Source organism: Periplaneta americana, chromosome 9, assembly GCF_040183065.1.
Source record: "Periplaneta americana isolate PAMFEO1 chromosome 9, P.americana_PAMFEO1_priV1, whole genome shotgun sequence".
Taxonomy (NCBI): domain Eukaryota; kingdom Metazoa; phylum Arthropoda; class Insecta; order Blattodea; family Blattidae; genus Periplaneta; species Periplaneta americana.
This window is the reverse complement of record NC_091125.1, coordinates 8120284-8137672: the sequence shown is the minus strand read 5'-3', so window position 1 is coordinate 8137672 and position 17389 is coordinate 8120284. Positions and strand designations below refer to the sequence as shown.

At 36.7% G+C, this 17389-nt stretch overlaps 1 long non-coding RNA gene across 1 annotated transcript in view; it reads left to right on the top strand.

Annotated features, from left to right (window-relative positions):
• Nucleotides 1-716: 716 nt before the first annotated feature.
• LOC138705759 (uncharacterized) overlaps nucleotides 717-17389 on the top strand; it is a 55212-nt gene continuing 38539 nt past the window's right edge. The window contains exon 1 of the long non-coding RNA XR_011333750.1: nucleotides 717-849. This is a non-coding gene — a long non-coding RNA (uncharacterized lncRNA). The remainder of the gene's footprint in view (nucleotides 850-17389) is intronic.

The window sequence follows — 17389 nt, the reverse complement described above, 5'->3', positions numbered from 1 at the left end:
TTGCTAGGGGCTTTCGAAGCATGAGCAGTTATATGAAAATTAGCATTAGGCCTGTATTCCCAATTCCTATCACCATGTACGTATTGGAAAATTAATTTCGTTTGACTCTCTTTAAGACACATTGATCTGCGTATAATTCCGCGTGTGTGACTCTGCACTAGCGCGCTGGTCTTCATATCCAGGCAGCCTGGGTTCGGTTTCCAGCCTGGAAGTTAAGGAAACTGTACGTTGCAGAAGATAAACAAAACGGGGTTTTGATTTCATCAACACTTTCCTCCTCATTTATCTGTAATATTTGATGATGGGCTGGAATGAAGTCTTGTGGTTAGTACTGGTGTCCGATGCTGATGTAGGACTTAAGGGCTTAGGATCCGAGCCCTAGGGCTTATCAGCTACTTGTCTATTGATAGGACCTGGTTTCGCGAGAGTTAAAGAAAGATGGATCGCCTGTCAGCATCGGATTCACGAATGGCGCCCAAACCACTTGTCGGACTGGAACAACCATTGCACATACGGCGCACAATGAGCTAATGCAAGTCTAAACATGTACATGGACCCATTCTGTGTCCCCACCACGAAAAGCCAGCTGGCTATACGATATGATGTAAATGATGCTAAATAACATTAGTGTAGTGTTATTGTTAACTGTCCAGTAAAAGTGTGCCACATCGAGTTGTTCTGAAGCACAATTTCAAACTGCGTATTTTCGTAATCTCACCATTTCCCGGAACTGACGCGACAAGCACTGAAGTTCCTACTAAAGCGACTGCCATTGCGTACGATGCAGTCAGTCATTTCGGCACATCATCATCATACACATTTCTATGCTTGCGGAGTGTTTCGTTGCAGGTAACTCCTTTTCTTTCAATAAATTTTTAAGACGATTTAATGTCTTGCGTATTACACTTTATTTATTTATTTATTTATTTATTTATTTATTTATTTATTTATGTATTTATTTATTTATTTTTATATGTCATTCATTAATTCATTAATTAATTCATTTATTCATTCATTCATTCATCCATTTTGTAAAGTATATATTTTCATTGCTCATGTTCTGCTTACTATTTATTATTATACTGTAGGCTTAGCGGTATGTAATTTCTATTTTTGCACGATCGTGTTTTTTTTTTTTTTTGTATTTACAGCTATTGTTGTTACTCCTTGAAAGTTAGAATTCCCACACAGAAACTTGTTGCTAGGGAAACAATTCTTCATAACATAAAACTATACTGAAATAGACCCATTGTAGTGCACTTATTGCTACTTAGTTACCATTACAGTATAGTTTTGCGAATAGACCTAGCTACTTTAGAATAATATTGCTCTACATTTTCAATGTAAATTATATTGTATTTGCAATTTTAAAAATATGTTCGTTCAAAACATTTTGTGCAATACTTGTTTGTGAAGTGCATTACAAAATCTCGGAAATTGAAAACTCGCTCTGCTCGATTTTCAGATTTTTCCTCGATTTTATATAAAGCACTCCCCAACCTTGTATCGTAATGTACTATTTGATATTGATATTGATATTTATTTGTCATTCAACTTTACAATTCACAGTTATGGTGGACCTTCACATTTCTGTTTTTCGATCCACCATCCCTTTAATACATATAACTCTTTTCTATTAAGGTATTCTTTGCCGAGAATTTCTTGATTGCTTTCTAATGTTCTATTATGACTGAATTGCTATATGTCCTTCCCCCTCTATCCTCTTCTATTCTCTCCCTCCTACCTAGACTGTTTCCCTTCCATTTCTAAATTTCCTATTTTATTACCCCTATCCATATATTTATTTCGATAATACTCCTACAGTTATAGTACCCCTGCTACTACTCCCAATCCAAAACATTGAACAACATCAAATATCTAATTCACTTAAATTACACTTCCAATTGCTCTCTCATTCCACTTCACATTTGTTCAGATATCATTGTATTCATTGTTTGATAGTTTATCTTATTACACTCTTACCCTATCTTCTTACACTAACACTTTCTTCTCTGTTCCTTTTCTTACACTTTTGCCACCCCTAACTTTTCTGCACTCACTTTTTAGCACTCTTCTTCTTCGCTATAACCTCTCCAACGCCCTATCTATTCAGTCCTCACAATCACTAATATCTGGTAGTCGCTTCATTCCTACACTCGTTCTTCTCATGTCTTCTCTTGCATTTCCTCCATTAGTCTTGTCTATGCTCCTGACCTCAGACACTACCAGTTGTTTCCCTAATCCTTCGTCCGCAGTGTTTTATATCTGCCTCACGTTATGTTTTCCTCCTTGGTTTATTCTGGTCAGCTGTTTCGTACTCGAAGTAGACGTCAGGTATCGTCATTGTCCATCTCTCGTTTCATTGATATTGAAGTTTTGTGTCGTATGTATTTTCCCATTCTTCCTAGCGTGCTGCCTTGACGTACGCATATTTTCGCGTCCATTGAACCTCCGTTTCAATGCGCCTTGATTCACCTGGCTTTGCTAGATTTCGGTCCGAAACTCTGGTTTGTCACAATTCTTTCCACAGTATTCGAGAACGTATACTTTATCATTGATTTTCAATTTATCTATGCCTGAGACTAAGCAGATCTTTTCTCTGATTCACTTTTACACTTCACACGTCTTAGTTTGCACTTCCTTGTTTCTTTACTATCACATGACTCGCTGAATTTTTATATAGTTTCACCTATTTTCTCGCACATTTTTTTTTTTTAGTTCCCTCTCCAAAACCTCCACGATTTCCGAACTTGACCCTCTGCGCTCTCGTTGATAGTTGTCCTTAAATATCACATAACTCGCTGCATTTTATATAAGTTTCGTCTACTTTCTCGCGTATCTTATTTAGTTCTCTCTCAAACATCTCCACGATTGTTGATCTTTAACCCTCTGCGCACTCGTTGTCAGTTATATACTCGACTTCTTTCTTCTCTTCCCAGCAGTACCTTTCGTAACTTCCACTTTTATCTGCACTCGCAAAGACTCCTTTCCTTATACTCTCCATATTCCCCTTCGATGATTCTCCTATTATTCCCAACCCTGGACTCCTCTCCTTCTCTTTCCTTCTTCTTACCTCTATTATCCGCTCACACGATTCATAACCATCAGTAGCTCCCTCTTCTTCACTAGACTCATTCATCATTACACAACTTAAACCTTTCTTTATCTTCTCATTCGCACATTTCTTTGCCGCTGTAGCATTTATGCCACTCTTCATAGAAGTGTACTTCTTCCTGTCTGTTAGCTTGGTGATCCGTTTTTTGCTCCCTGGTTCAATGTCTTCTTTCTGCGTGTGACGCCTTCTTGCTTCGACTCCTGATTCATCATTTTTCGCCGCATGCTTCTCGTATTCTACATTAGCTCCAATGTTTTCTTCCGAAGCCAGTTGAACTGTTCGCTTGATTTCCTTCTCTACTCCTGCTTTCGATTCCCGCTGCGCGTGTTTGTCAGTCTGCCTCTGATGTTTCTCTACCACGTTATTTAATCCAAATTCCGGATGATTTATATTCTTCTCACAAAACTCCAGGTCATAGTATCTCCCGTTGACTTTCAGTTTATCTTCGTATATCTTAGCAAAATTTCCCTTATTTCTAGCAGCTATCATGAACGGTATCAGCGCTTTGCGTCTTCTTCTTGTTTCATAGTTTACGTCTTTTTCAACCCTTATTTTCGTCATTCTTAATTTTCTTAAGTTCCTTAAGATAATTTCTCTTGTTCTCATGCTTACGAAAGAAATTAAAATAGGTCTAAATCTTCCTTTCCCCATTCTATAAGTCTGTTCAATGTGGCCCACTCTCACATCGATACCAAAAATCTTATCGCACACGTTGCATACAGTCTCATATGTATCCATTCCATATTCATGACCCTCTTCTTCCACCCCGAAGAATATTAAATTCTCCTTTCTTTGCTTATCTTCATAATATTTGATTTTCTCTTTCATTTGCTCATTATCCCGTACCAGATAATCAATCTTCGCACAGATGTTATTTATTCTGCACGTCAAGCTTCCTGATATTATATCCACTTGATTATTCGAGTTTCCTGTACTGTTCTGCATTTGTAGTCCTCCATTCCTAGCTTCATTTCTCCCCTTCTTTATCACTTCTCGTTGTAGCACTTTTTCCATTTTCTAATGTACCTTCCGCTCTATCACTCGTTCGTAGGTCAATGCCTCTATACGCTGTTCAGACTCCGCTCCTTCAGCACACGTCCTTACTCGGCTAAAACTCGTTGATGACTGTAATGTACTATTTAATATTTACTTTACCTGACAAAATGTATTTATAACTCCTTGATTTGACTTGCGGAATTGATTGGAAAGCAATAATTTTCATTTTATACATTTAGTTAATACTTCCGACTTATACCTAGGTCTCTCTTGGATAAACTTCAGTGCACGGTTTAGTTGACAGAGTCAATTCATTTTGGTATGTTTGTTTTGATGTTCCTTGTATAGAGGGCGTTGTGATGTATTAATGACTTGGTTTGATTACCTGGCTGGTTTTTTTTTCGAGGTTTTTCTGAACTATATCTGTGGTGAATCCTCGGCGCCATCTCATCTCACTACATCTCGCCAAAAAATTGTAATCTTGTAAAATATTGACTTGTTCCACATCTTGAAGCTTCAGTGATAATTTAATATCTATGGGATAGAATAAATTAAATTAAAATAAAAATTAGTGTTAATATCTAATCGTGGGAATCATATTGCACAGTATATATTTCAGTATATATTTCCGTAACTATTGCGAGTTAAAGGTTAGATTATATTAGATGAGGAGATAGCTAAGTGATATGGGACCGAGGAATGTGACAAGGTTAGAGTGGGTTCGATGAGGTGATAGTGACATGAGGCCATGGCAATGATAGAGTGGGTTGTATGATGGGTTAAGTGTCACAGGGAACCGAGGACTCTGATAGGGTAACAGTTATTTATTGTTATTTTCCGCTCAATTTTAGTGGTTTCTGCGTATTCTTAAAGTCAAATCAAGGAGTTCTAAATAAATTTTGTCGATTAAACGCGCCATCTGCTAAAGTAAATAATTACTTCTATTTTATGCATTTCTTACTGTTATATTTATTTTGAGGTCGTGAAGAACGATGAATATTATTCATGTTTGTTTTCTGTATTTCTTTAAATGTTCATGGGCCACGTTAACTTCCATTCATCGTTAGTTACGCAAATAATGATGCACAATGAGGCCAACACAAAATTTGTATCTTCGTACACCACAGGTCGGCAAAATGTCCATCATGATAATACTTATAACGTCGTTGACTGCAATCCGCTAACCGCAGGAGGCATCAGGGAAAGAAGAGATATTTACCGTTCAGTGACAATGTAAAAATAGTCACATTTTATAACCAAACTTCAGATTTTGCTAAACTACTCGTAATTTAAACAACGCCTTTTAATGTTCGTCTTGTAAATTTCTATAACCATTTTTAAAACAATAGGAATATCATATTTAACCCCCTGCGTGACAAAAACAATGTTCCTCCCATTCTCCGCGGAACTGAAATGTACTCTTTACTTTATCAACACTTTGATCAAAGACATTGTAGTTATATAGGCCTATTGCTTTGATAGAGACATACGAACAGTATAGCTACACCACTGATGCCCGCCGGTTTGGTTACGAATGACTGTATGTAGGTAGAGGTAATGACTGATTCAGCTTTTTACCCTGCAGACGTCAAATCCACCATGTCATCGTGATAGTGATATCATTTTACCAACCTCTGTCATATACAGCGATATCATTTTATTTTTACTAACATTTCTAATATTAACCTGGCTATACCTTTGGATTAACGGTTGAGAACCGGAAACACCGTTTGCTACCCCCTTTCTACGACTGGAGTTCGATGATACTGGCGTAAAATATAAACAAATCAATTTACTAAGTATAGAAGGGAAGAAAAGTAGTCCATCCATTTACGTAAACTAGGAAATATCGCGATTTTAAGTTTGATAATTTTCATTAGGTTTTTGTTTAATTAAAATGCAATACAGTATTAACAATAAGTGTTTTTGCTCACGAACTGAGCTATCCTGCGGACGTATTCATTATGCAGTGTATATTATACTGTCTACAGCACATTAGCGTACAATATAGAGAATGAAGTCAAATTGAAAAATAATCATAATATGGACATTTAAACACATTTTTGAAAATGGTGACCGTTCATTTCGATTCAGGCTTGAGTTGTTTTGTGCATATTAACGCACTGTAGACTATTGTACCTAATTTCAATTACCAGTTTCGTCCTTCGTACTAGTAACTCATGTTGCAATATTTCTGTACCTACTTTATAAAAGAGTACCTTACGTACTGTAAATTGAATCTTCACTTCTGTCCGATCCGAAAAAAAAAATTACTCAGACATGCTATCTACTGTCCGTCCAAGTGGTTTTGTCGCAGGGTCGTAGAAAGGGGGAAAATCACGTGACAGTTAATTACTTAACAAGGTCCTTTTATTTAAGTTATTTTAAACAGTTGTATAATATTACGTAGATGTCCAATTCCTAACAGAAATTAATGTTCTCAGAAAAGGGCTAAGACAGCCCAGAGGGCTTTACAGAGGGACGAGCAGAAGCGAGTGCGGGAAACCTGAATGCGACGTAGGCAAACGGACGATAGTACCTGTTCGAAAATATGATTCAATATTGAAAACTCTTTCGTCCTGGAAAACGCGAACATATTTCTGGAACAACTCAGTACTATGACCGCAAGGCGTCTTTGACTGCATATGCTGCCTTGGTTCTGTGTGGAGAACAGTTGGAAGTTTACTAGTAGAGGGGGTGGGAGTGAAGTACTTTAAAAAACTCAGGTACAATAAAAATTGAAGTAAAAATGAAATGATGTCCCTGCATAATGTACACTATATTCAAAACGGTTTGGAGTAATTTAATAAATGAGTTTCATACTCATGAAAGGAAATGAATTATCTGTATCAAATCGTTTTTAATTAAATGAGCAATAACCTAAAAGTGGAGAAAGCATATTTCAGCATCTTTGTAAAGGCTGAAGTGTTAGGATAGTTCCTTAAAATATTTGTTATTCGGAATTGGTAGTCTCGATACTATTATACAGCTGATTAAAATAATTTCAAGAAAAGGGCCCCGTAAAGTAAGTACTGTTACGTGACTTTTCCCGTTTCGCCGACCCTGCGACATAACTCCTCGGCCGGACAATACAAATTACACAAGTGCAGAAAAAATTTCAGCACACGCCTACGGCCTGTATTTAGTGTCTTTACACTCGTGCAAAAAATCCACAGTAATGAATAGTATTTTCACATTAATGTAATACAATACCTACATGGACTATGTAGCCGAAGTCTTATTTTGTTAGAGTATTTAGAAGTTTGAAATCTATCCTATACTTGTAGTTGTGTGTGCGTGTTTTTTGTGTCTGTGTGTCTGTTTTGTGTGTTTTGTATGTGTGTTTTATGTGCGCTGTGTGTTTGCGTGTATGTGTGATAGAAAAAGATATAATAATTTGCATGCAATAATTTTAGGCTTTTAGACAGTTATGTAGTTTTTTTTTTTGTATTTAAGAAAAAGTTCGAATATTGCAGTCGCAGTATTAGCATAGCCTAGTCGTATAAATAGTAGCTAAGTGCGCTAGTGATATAAATAGGCCTACCAATGATGCAACCCATCGCGGTGAAATTCTTTAAGGTGGATAGGCCTACTGCTTGAACTAGACTGTGGCCAGTTAGATACTATACATCATCGTTTAATATCATGTCCGAAAATAAACAACATTTTGTTATGAATGAATGAACGAATGACACAATTAATCACTTCGGCAAACTTAAATACTGTACGTAAACTGCTACTACACATGGAAGTGGATAGGACAATCAACACGACAATCCAAGTGATACTTGCAAGTGCGTATATCCATACGGTAATAGACGACCAACAAAATGGAACAAACAAACTTAGACAAAAACTGCAACAACATTATAATATCATCGCCCCACATATGAGTAATACAACGGCGACAATTTCAGTGAATTGCTGAAATAGTGGCTTTCGCTTTACTAACTGTTCGTGGAGAAGTGTCAGTTGTTTTTACCCCAATTGGTAACGATTGTTTTTATCTTGTATAATCATATGCCCAATCAATAATTTGGGGAGCATGATCCCACATAATTTGTTTTCTAAAAATTTTTGTCGAATAATATTGTACTAATGCGAATGGGAAAGATAAATGGAGTGGGGAAATTAGTTAGCTCTTTTACGTTATGTACCTATAGAAATTTGAATCTATCCTGTTTTATGTAGTAATACAGATTGTGCATATTATTATCAAATGTAATTGATTAAGGAAAAAAAAAGTTACGACCTGAGTGCAAACTGTGGCGGTGGTCAGCTCATTCCGATAGTCGTTATCATTACGGCCGTTGAAAACATGTGGTCCAGCTGACACTAATGTTCAAAAGGAACTTCTAGTAGTGCTGCATGCATATGTTGTGTGTGTGTGTTTGTCTATGTTGAGTCATACAAGTTAAAAAAAAAATGAGCGTCGCAGAAGCTTCTGGTTTTGATTCTTTCGGAATGTATAATATTGTTTACTGCTATAGATATCCCAGAATTATTGATTACTGTTGTTAAATTATATAGAAGTGCATGCAAATTATTGTATTTATATTTTGTATATTTAAAGTCAGGGATCAAATGACTACAACAGTTACATACTATGTAAGTGCATTTCTTAAAAAAAAGGGTTGCTCTTTAAAAAAAAGATCCCGAATGGTAATTATTTATGAATGACGGGAACACAATACGTTTGAAAATTAATGAATGTGTTGAAAATTTTGGAATGTGAGTTAGTGTTGAGAACTATCTTTTGTTATGTTTAGTTATTTTTATACTATTGCAGAAATTAAATTATAACTTTATTAGTAAAAAAAACCTGCACTTTAAATACAACGTTACGTGAACAGTAAAGTACAATGTAAAAGAACATTATAACGGCAGAAAAACTGTGGTCTTTTTTAAGAAAAAAAACACAGTAGTTGATCATTTGAAAACCCTGGGGAAGTCCTGTATACTCTTTTAATTTGTAAACAAATCAATTGTTTCAGTGATAATGCATTAAAAAAAGAAAAAAAAAACTTACAAGGGAACTCTGTCACATTCCCGCCTCCAATTACCATTAAACTTTCACAGAAGGTAACAATTGGTAGGAAAAGACCATACGTTGCGTATTACGTTTTGCAATCGTATGTAACACACATCAATTTGTTTTAATTGTTCAAGTTTTGTGTACTATTAATGCCCGGTACTTATGCAACTCCTCAATCACTAATGTACGGCGTAATGCTCTAGTATCGTTGCAATTGTGGTAGGTCACAGTAGGTCAGTATCAACGAGTTAGATACTATAGAGAGGCCACAACGCCTTCTAGTTGAAGACAATTGAACATTAGTCTGTCATATTTTGTTTAGTCAAAACAAAGGGGCGTGGCTCGGATGTTTTAGGAAATGACTGTGATGAAGTTAGTATTATTGTGAATTGAGTTACATATTAAGCCTATGTTAATAAGTAAAAAGTAAAATACACCAAAAACTTCGTTTTATAACAGCTGTAGGCCTATGTTTTATTAGTTTCACTAAATATAGCCCAGATATTAAATGACAAGCTACACTCAATGCAATCAAACCAAAGCACCTAAAGACGGATGAATGTAAGGAAAATTATAATTATATATAGCTCAACTTATCGGAAAATATGAAACCAAAAATATAAAATAAGTTAAATATCACTAGAACATTAAAAAAAATGTGAATACGTGGAAACATGCAATACAATACTTGTCATAATAGTAAGTTAGTTTGGCAACTCGTCATAAGATAATTTTCTAACTTGGATTTGAAAGATTTCGATGTTCGGCAGCCCTTGACTTCAGGCGGCAGAGAGTTCCAGTGACGAGAGGTAGCAACAGTGAAAGATGAGGAATACAGAGATGATGTGTGAAGTGGAATTTCTAGCGTGTTATCGCGTTGTGATCGAGTATTAATATTATGATAGCGAGAGAGAGTATGAAAACGAGCGAATAAATAATAGGGGGATGAAGTGTGCATAATTCGATATTAAGAGAGAAAGTGAGTGCAGATTTCTCCTGAGAGGAGAAGCCATGATAACTTCTCGAAAGAAGGTGAGAAAATGGACGGGACGGGAAAAGAAACTAGCCACCCTACTCCATTACCTCCTAGCCTAGTTGCCTCATGTATCACTTGTGAGGTTCAGACCTGTCTTCGGACAGTTGACAAAACAGCAACATAGATAGTTGAATTTTTTACCATATGTCTCCTTCTAAACATTCATGGCGAAATAAGTGAACAGTTTTCAGAAAACAATGAATTCCGTATACATAGCTGTGAAAGTACAAAAGAAGACTATAAATGCGACTGCAAGGAAATACAAAATTTCGCGAGAAAAAATGCATCAGATTATAGACTTTATGGATAAAGGTGAAAACAAGACAAGTAAATACAAAAAAAAAATAAATAAATAAAAACATTTTGTTTTCTAAGTTCAAGAAGGTAGCCTACGTGATGCCGGTGCAACGATCCATTATTGGCATTTACGAAAATTGTCAAAAGAAGGCGCTATGCGTGTGGGACTGATAAACTTTATATTATAGTCTTCTTTGTTTTCTCACAGTTGCATAAATACCGGGCATTAATAGTACACAAAATGTGAACAATTAACACTTATAGTGGAGTCTAGCTCTGACAGCCATCGCAGTAGGAAGTGTCCAGCAGCGCGTTGGGTCTGAGCAGGCAAGCAGCTAACATTGAGTGGTTGTTGTTTATTTCTGTGTGTGTTCATATACGCATAATAAGTTAACATGGCAACAAAAGTTATTCGGCAGCATACAATCAAAGCAACATTTAACAAGGATCAGCAACGTCCGAGTGCTATGGAAATTCATCAATGGATAGCAGACGAGTTAAATGTACAAGAAGACGACCTACAAACAATTCAACTTGTAAGTAAACAACATGCTGTTTATTTGAAATTTAAAACGTCTACAGTGTATGAGAATTACCTGCAACGTTACGAAGGGTCATCAACCTTAACCTTACAGAGTGGAGACAGAGTTGACGTTACGCTTTCCCCAGCGGAAGAAGAAAGTACTGTCGTAAGAGTGTTAAATATCCCCCCCGAGGTGCCCAATGAACGATTACATAACGTTTTCCAAAATTATGGGAAAGTAAAACAAATAGATAGTGAAAGATGGTCGTCGCGATATCGATTTCATGTAGATACCGGAATAAGGCTAGTTAATATAGTCATTGACAAACCGATCCCATCCACCATTGTAGTAGCTACATACGAGGCGTATGTGACGTATCCAGGCCAGGAACAATCATGCTTCATCTGTGGCGGATTATCCCATCTGCGGAATACATGTCCTAACAGAAACTTAAAAGCGAAAATCACTGTTGCCCCTAGAACTGTCTTCACTATGAGTGATTTGTTTAAAAATGCCGAATCGACGTCGAGATCAACAGTTGCACCCAGAAGTCATTCTAGTCAACAAAAGGAGAGTGAAGCTTCCGATAACCTTAATGAGAATGATGACGTCATATCACGTCCATTGGACATTATGGAGACGGAACACCAAATTGACAAACACAAGCAGTCTAGAGGGGACGGAGTTAATGGGTCAACGACTGAACAACATCGGGAACATAGTACTCGTGACCATGAAGAGGCAGAGCAAAATCCGGGGACGACACCTCTTCCGGTGAATTCTGAAACTGATTCTGCAGATGAAATTGAGGGAACCCGTGTAGATTCCGACCAACAAAAGTCAGGAGACGGCGCGCGTCTTCAATCTGAGCTGACTTCTGTGTGCGATAACAAACGTAAGACATCAAGTAACACGTCAACTGTTAAGAATGACTTACAAGGCGGTAGTACATCATCTTCATTGGAGAAGCAATCTAGTACACATACACCTACACAACTTGAAGCGGACCAGACATGGAATGAGATGATGGACGCAGACGACACCAGCCACAGGTCAACTTCTGCTACTCAACACAAGGACATAGCCGCGCAGAAGACAAGCAAAGGAGGCAACAGAGCAGGTAGGTTACACCCATATAAGCATGAAGGCAGCAAGTTGGGGTTTCCTCCTCTGCGAGTAACAGATTAATATCTTTCACTTGTTATTATATTGACATACCTAAGATAAATGCTTATTCAGTTTGACACATTTAATCATGTCTCATTTCAATCCATTCTGGTTTAAGAAAGCTCACTCCTTTGGATTATTAAACATATTTTTCCTTTCTTTAATCCCTTTCTATATTTATTTCTCGTTCATGACGGATGTCATTAATATTCTTACCTTAAATGTCAATAATATCTCCTCTCCCCGTAAAATTAAGTTATTATCACAGTGTCTTCGCAATATGGACATCCAGATTGGCTTACTGCAGGAGGTCGGGACTTCGGACCTTCACAGCATATTTGGTTATAATATAGAATCCAACATTCTAACCGATGAGAGAGGAACAGCTGTAGTGATTCAAGATCACATTCCATATACAGACGTAATTAAACTTCCCGATGGAAGGGGAATAGCACTCCGAGTAGATAATATCCATATTGTGAATGTGTATGCCCCCTCAGGCTCTCAGAAACGACGTGAACGTCAGAAGTTTTTTACGACTGATATAACACCGCTTTTAGCACGTAAAAATGAACAATTAGTATTAGGAGGAGATTTTAACTGTGTATTACACGCCTCCGACACTTCCGGAGAATATCATCCTTGCCCGGAACTCCAAAATATAATCGATGGTCTAAAACTATTAGATTCATGGAAATTACAGACACGCCGAAATTCCCTTTACACATATAAAAGTCATAATTGCGCTTCAAGGTTAGATAGAATATATATGACACAGAACCTGAAGTCCAATCTTCGAGGTACAGACATATGCCCGGTCGCTTTCTCTGATCATTGTGGTTATATAATAACCCTACGAATTCCACGTCTACCCACTCCATTTGGCAGAGGAATATGGAAGCTTAACACAAGCATATTGAAGGAAGAGGATTTCAAAGAGGATTTGGAACACAAGTGGAGAATATATCAACGCCAGAAGTCGAGGTATCCAAATATTTTAGAATGGTGGGTCAATACGAAACAAAAATTAGGAAAATGGATGAAATACTATAGCATTCTTCGACAACAGGAAATAAAAGGACAAGAAGAATATTTGTATGGATTACTGAGGGACATATATGCTTCGTCTTCAACAGAACCTCGATTAACCACTTTACTGAAAAAAGTTAAAGCAAGTATCCTCAAAATTCAACATGATCGAGATAGAGGTACACAAATACGAGCCCGGTCCAACAGTATGTCAGGGGAGTCAACTTCCATGTATGATGTCATTCGAGAGACGAAGAGGGGGAAAAGAAAATATATTAACATGATTACTACTGCTGATGGAGTAATACACACAGCACAACCATCAATACGTTCTATTTTGTATGAGTATTACAAGAATCTATATACCGAACCAGTTGCTGCGCCAAGTATCAATATACAAGCCAGTCAGAATAACCCGCCATCAGCTACACTCACAACGCCTTTAACAACACAAAATATATTGGCAGCTATTAAAGCTAGTCCATTGAATAAGTCACCAGGAGCGGATGGAATTCCAGTCGAGTTCTACATTGCGTTTTGGAGTATAATCGAGAGGGAAATGGTAGAAATAATGAACGCCCTTATGACATCTCCTGTTATTCCCAGTGATATTTGTTTGGGAATAATGGTACTCATACCCAAGATTGCTTGCCCGAAGACAGCTCTAGACTACCGTCCCATTACTCTCCTGAACAGCGATTACAAGATATTTATGAGGTGTATGAAGACACGTTTGAGTACAATTTTTCCACATGTAATAGGACCTCATCAGCAATGTTTAGTGGCTGGCCGAAATATTCTCAATGCTACATGTGCAATTCGTGATAGCATCAGTGTCGCAAAACAAAATAAACAAAGTCATATGCTTATTTCCCTTGATTTTGACCATGCATTTGATAGAGTACGTCATAATTATCTACTACAACGAATGATGGAGTTAAACATAGACCCAGCTTTTATAGCTTGCCTACGCAATATAATGGCTGTTAGTAATTCAAAACTGTTAGTAAACGGACATCTTACACAAGCCTTCCCTGTGGAAAGATCAGTGCGGCAAGGTTGCCCTCTGTCTATGCATCTCTTTGCTCTCACTTTGGATCCTCTGTTACAGAATATTTCTTGTATTTACCCTATGAATACAGACACTATTATTCGAGCTTATGCCGATGATGTCACTATAGTTGCAGTTGATGCTACCATATTGCCAAGAATGTATCAATGTATACAACAGTATAGTCGAGAAACGGGAGCTCAATTAAATGAAAAGAAAACGAAGGCTATGTACATCGGAAAAGAAGACAAGATTCCACTTCCTAGTTGGCTCAGCATTCACTCGTCCATTAAAATCCTAGGCGTCACTTTCTTCAACGATCTTAGTCAAACAATACGATATAACTGGAATTCGGTCACTAATGCTGTTCGTCACGTCTTGTCTGCACAAAAATTTCGATTCGCTGACTTGGTGAAGAGAGCGCAATATATCAATACATATGCTTTGTCGAAAGCTTGGTATATGGCGCAAATTTTACCCATTCCAAGTCTAATTGGTAAGAAATTGCGTTCTGCTACAGGGTGGTTTTTGTGGAACCGACAGATCTTGCGAGTACCAAGAGATCAGTTAACCCTGGCAAAATCTCAAGGAGGCTTAGGAGTTTTTGACCCTTACACTAAAGCACTCAGTCTGTTCGTCTACCGGAATCTTCTTCACGTCCAAGGACAGGGAGATGACTTCTCCTTCACATTCTTCTCTAAATGGGTCTCCATAACCAAGTTAGAGAATCCACCGGATTTACGAGGTCTGCCAAGTCATGCACCACAAATACGCACTTTCAAACAGGAAATCAGTTATATACCACAAAATATCCTAAATTCTGTCACGGCCAAACATATTTATAAGTATATGAATAGAAGTTTGCCAGCTCCTAAAATTGTGTGCCGTTTTCCTGTGTATAATTGGAAACGGATCTGGAAGAATATACGAAACAGTGTTTTGACCTTTAAACAGCAAGACCTATGGTTTCGAGTGGTCAATGATATTTTTCCAACTAACAGTAAATTATACCATATCAAATTAGCCCGCACATCACTCTGCCCCTATTGTCAAGAAGAGGACAATCTTCAACATCGCTTTCTTGAGTGCCCGAGGACTAAACAATATTGGGAAACTACAATTCAGGATATTAGTGACATCGCGCATATCCCTGTGACATACATAGATTTAAACTTTATACTCAAGCCAAGTTTTTATTATAAACCCAAGACAACACAGGCAGCTATTGTGAAGCGATTAGCACTTTGTATGGAAACAATATTGGATTAAAATGTTAAAGCAATGTCCACACATTTATATGGAAATAATGTAATAAAAATATCAATTCATAAAATTGTAGTATGTAGGAAAGGTTTCATTTTCTTTATCAGTGCAATAATTGTTGTTGTTTGACTGATAATATGATCACTGAATATATTTTGGGGGTATATTATTGTTATTATTGTTATGATTATTATAATTATTTCTTATTTTTAACAAGTACTTAAGATTCTTTAACTTTTTGAGACTTATTTTTTGTACTTAATTATGTGATAACTAATAACATTAAGCAGAGGAATTGAAATACTTTTGAACTGAACGTTAAAGTAATGCATATACCCTTACAATGTCACAATGTTCTTTTTGTATGTAGGAGTATAATAATTCTATCATGTGTACAGAAATATTTGCTTTTGTTGTACTAGGAAAATCTCACTCAGATTATTCAACATTCATATGGGACCATTATTTTATTAAGTATTGTCTGTTTGAAATGTTTTGTTATTGCTATAGTTGTATATAATTTTGTGTTGCAATAAAAAAAAAAATTCTTACGAAAAAAAAAAAAAAAAAAAAGTCGTAAAAAAAAAAAAAAAAATAGTAAGTACTCGCGAACTATTTTGTGACATTAGTACTCGCGTGGGAGTCAAATTGATCCCGAAGCAAAAATGCGAATTAAAATATAAAATTCATAGTTCCACTTACACTTTCTAGCTCATATGGGTCATTACTTGCCTTAATGATCTTAAGCAATACTTTGCATGTATACACCACAAAAGTAACACTGTAATACTTGTGGACTGATTTGTAACATTAGTAGTCGCATAGGGGTTAGAGTGACCCCCAATTACAGTCACTAATTGAAATATAAAATATCCTGGTTCTATGTAAAACTTCTAGCTCATATGCATCATTACTTGCCATAATCTAGAGCAGCGTTTCTCAAACTATGGTCCGCGGACCACCTGTGGTCCTCGAGTTCTGCTCTTGTGGTCCTTCAAAAAAGACGGAACAAAAAATAAAATTCAAAAGAATTGCGTATCACACTATAGTTGAAAATCTCAGAGTTTAGAAATGATACATGGCAATCGCCTTTCACTTTTCCTCCTAGTACTAATAGGGTAAACATTGGTAATTTCGTGATAATTTCATGGAAACTAATTAAAAATATAAATGTGTAAATATATCCTTATTGCGATTTTTTCATCTAAAAGACGATAACTTGCTGTACAAATCTGGAGACATAAAAGATTGGATACGTTCTTGAATATGTGCCAAAAACCACTTTTACAACTTAAGCTGAAAGGTTGGTTATTTCGTGATAACCTTGGTAATTTCATGATATTGCATTGATAATTTCGTGAGAGGTAGAAGAATTGTGGAAAAATTCATTAAAGTCAAATGAAATTCTCATTTATTGTTACAAGACTTCAAACATAGTAATTCCGTCTAATATTCATAGCAAGAAAACTTAGAAATACATATCAACACATAATAAGAATGAAATCTAAGTAAAAATTGAAATTGAAAAGGGATCTTCTTTGCCCTGAAAGGGTGAACACTTTTATTACGGACTTTACTATAGCTTATATTACTAGGGTAACTCCAAAAGTAATGCATAACGTTTGTTTAAAAATTATATTTTTATCCTACAGGTTTGCTATTTTCACAGAATGTAGATGCATCCTTAAGGAACAAGATGTCACTTTTCCACATAATCCCTGTCCCTTTCAACTGCCTTACGTAACCTAGGAACGAGGGCCTGTAGACCAGCACGGTGAAAGTCTGGACCAACACGTCTGAGCCACTCTTTAGCAGCGTTCACAAGGGAGTCATCTTCTAACCTCGTTCCGCGAAGGGATCCTTCAGTTTACCAAAG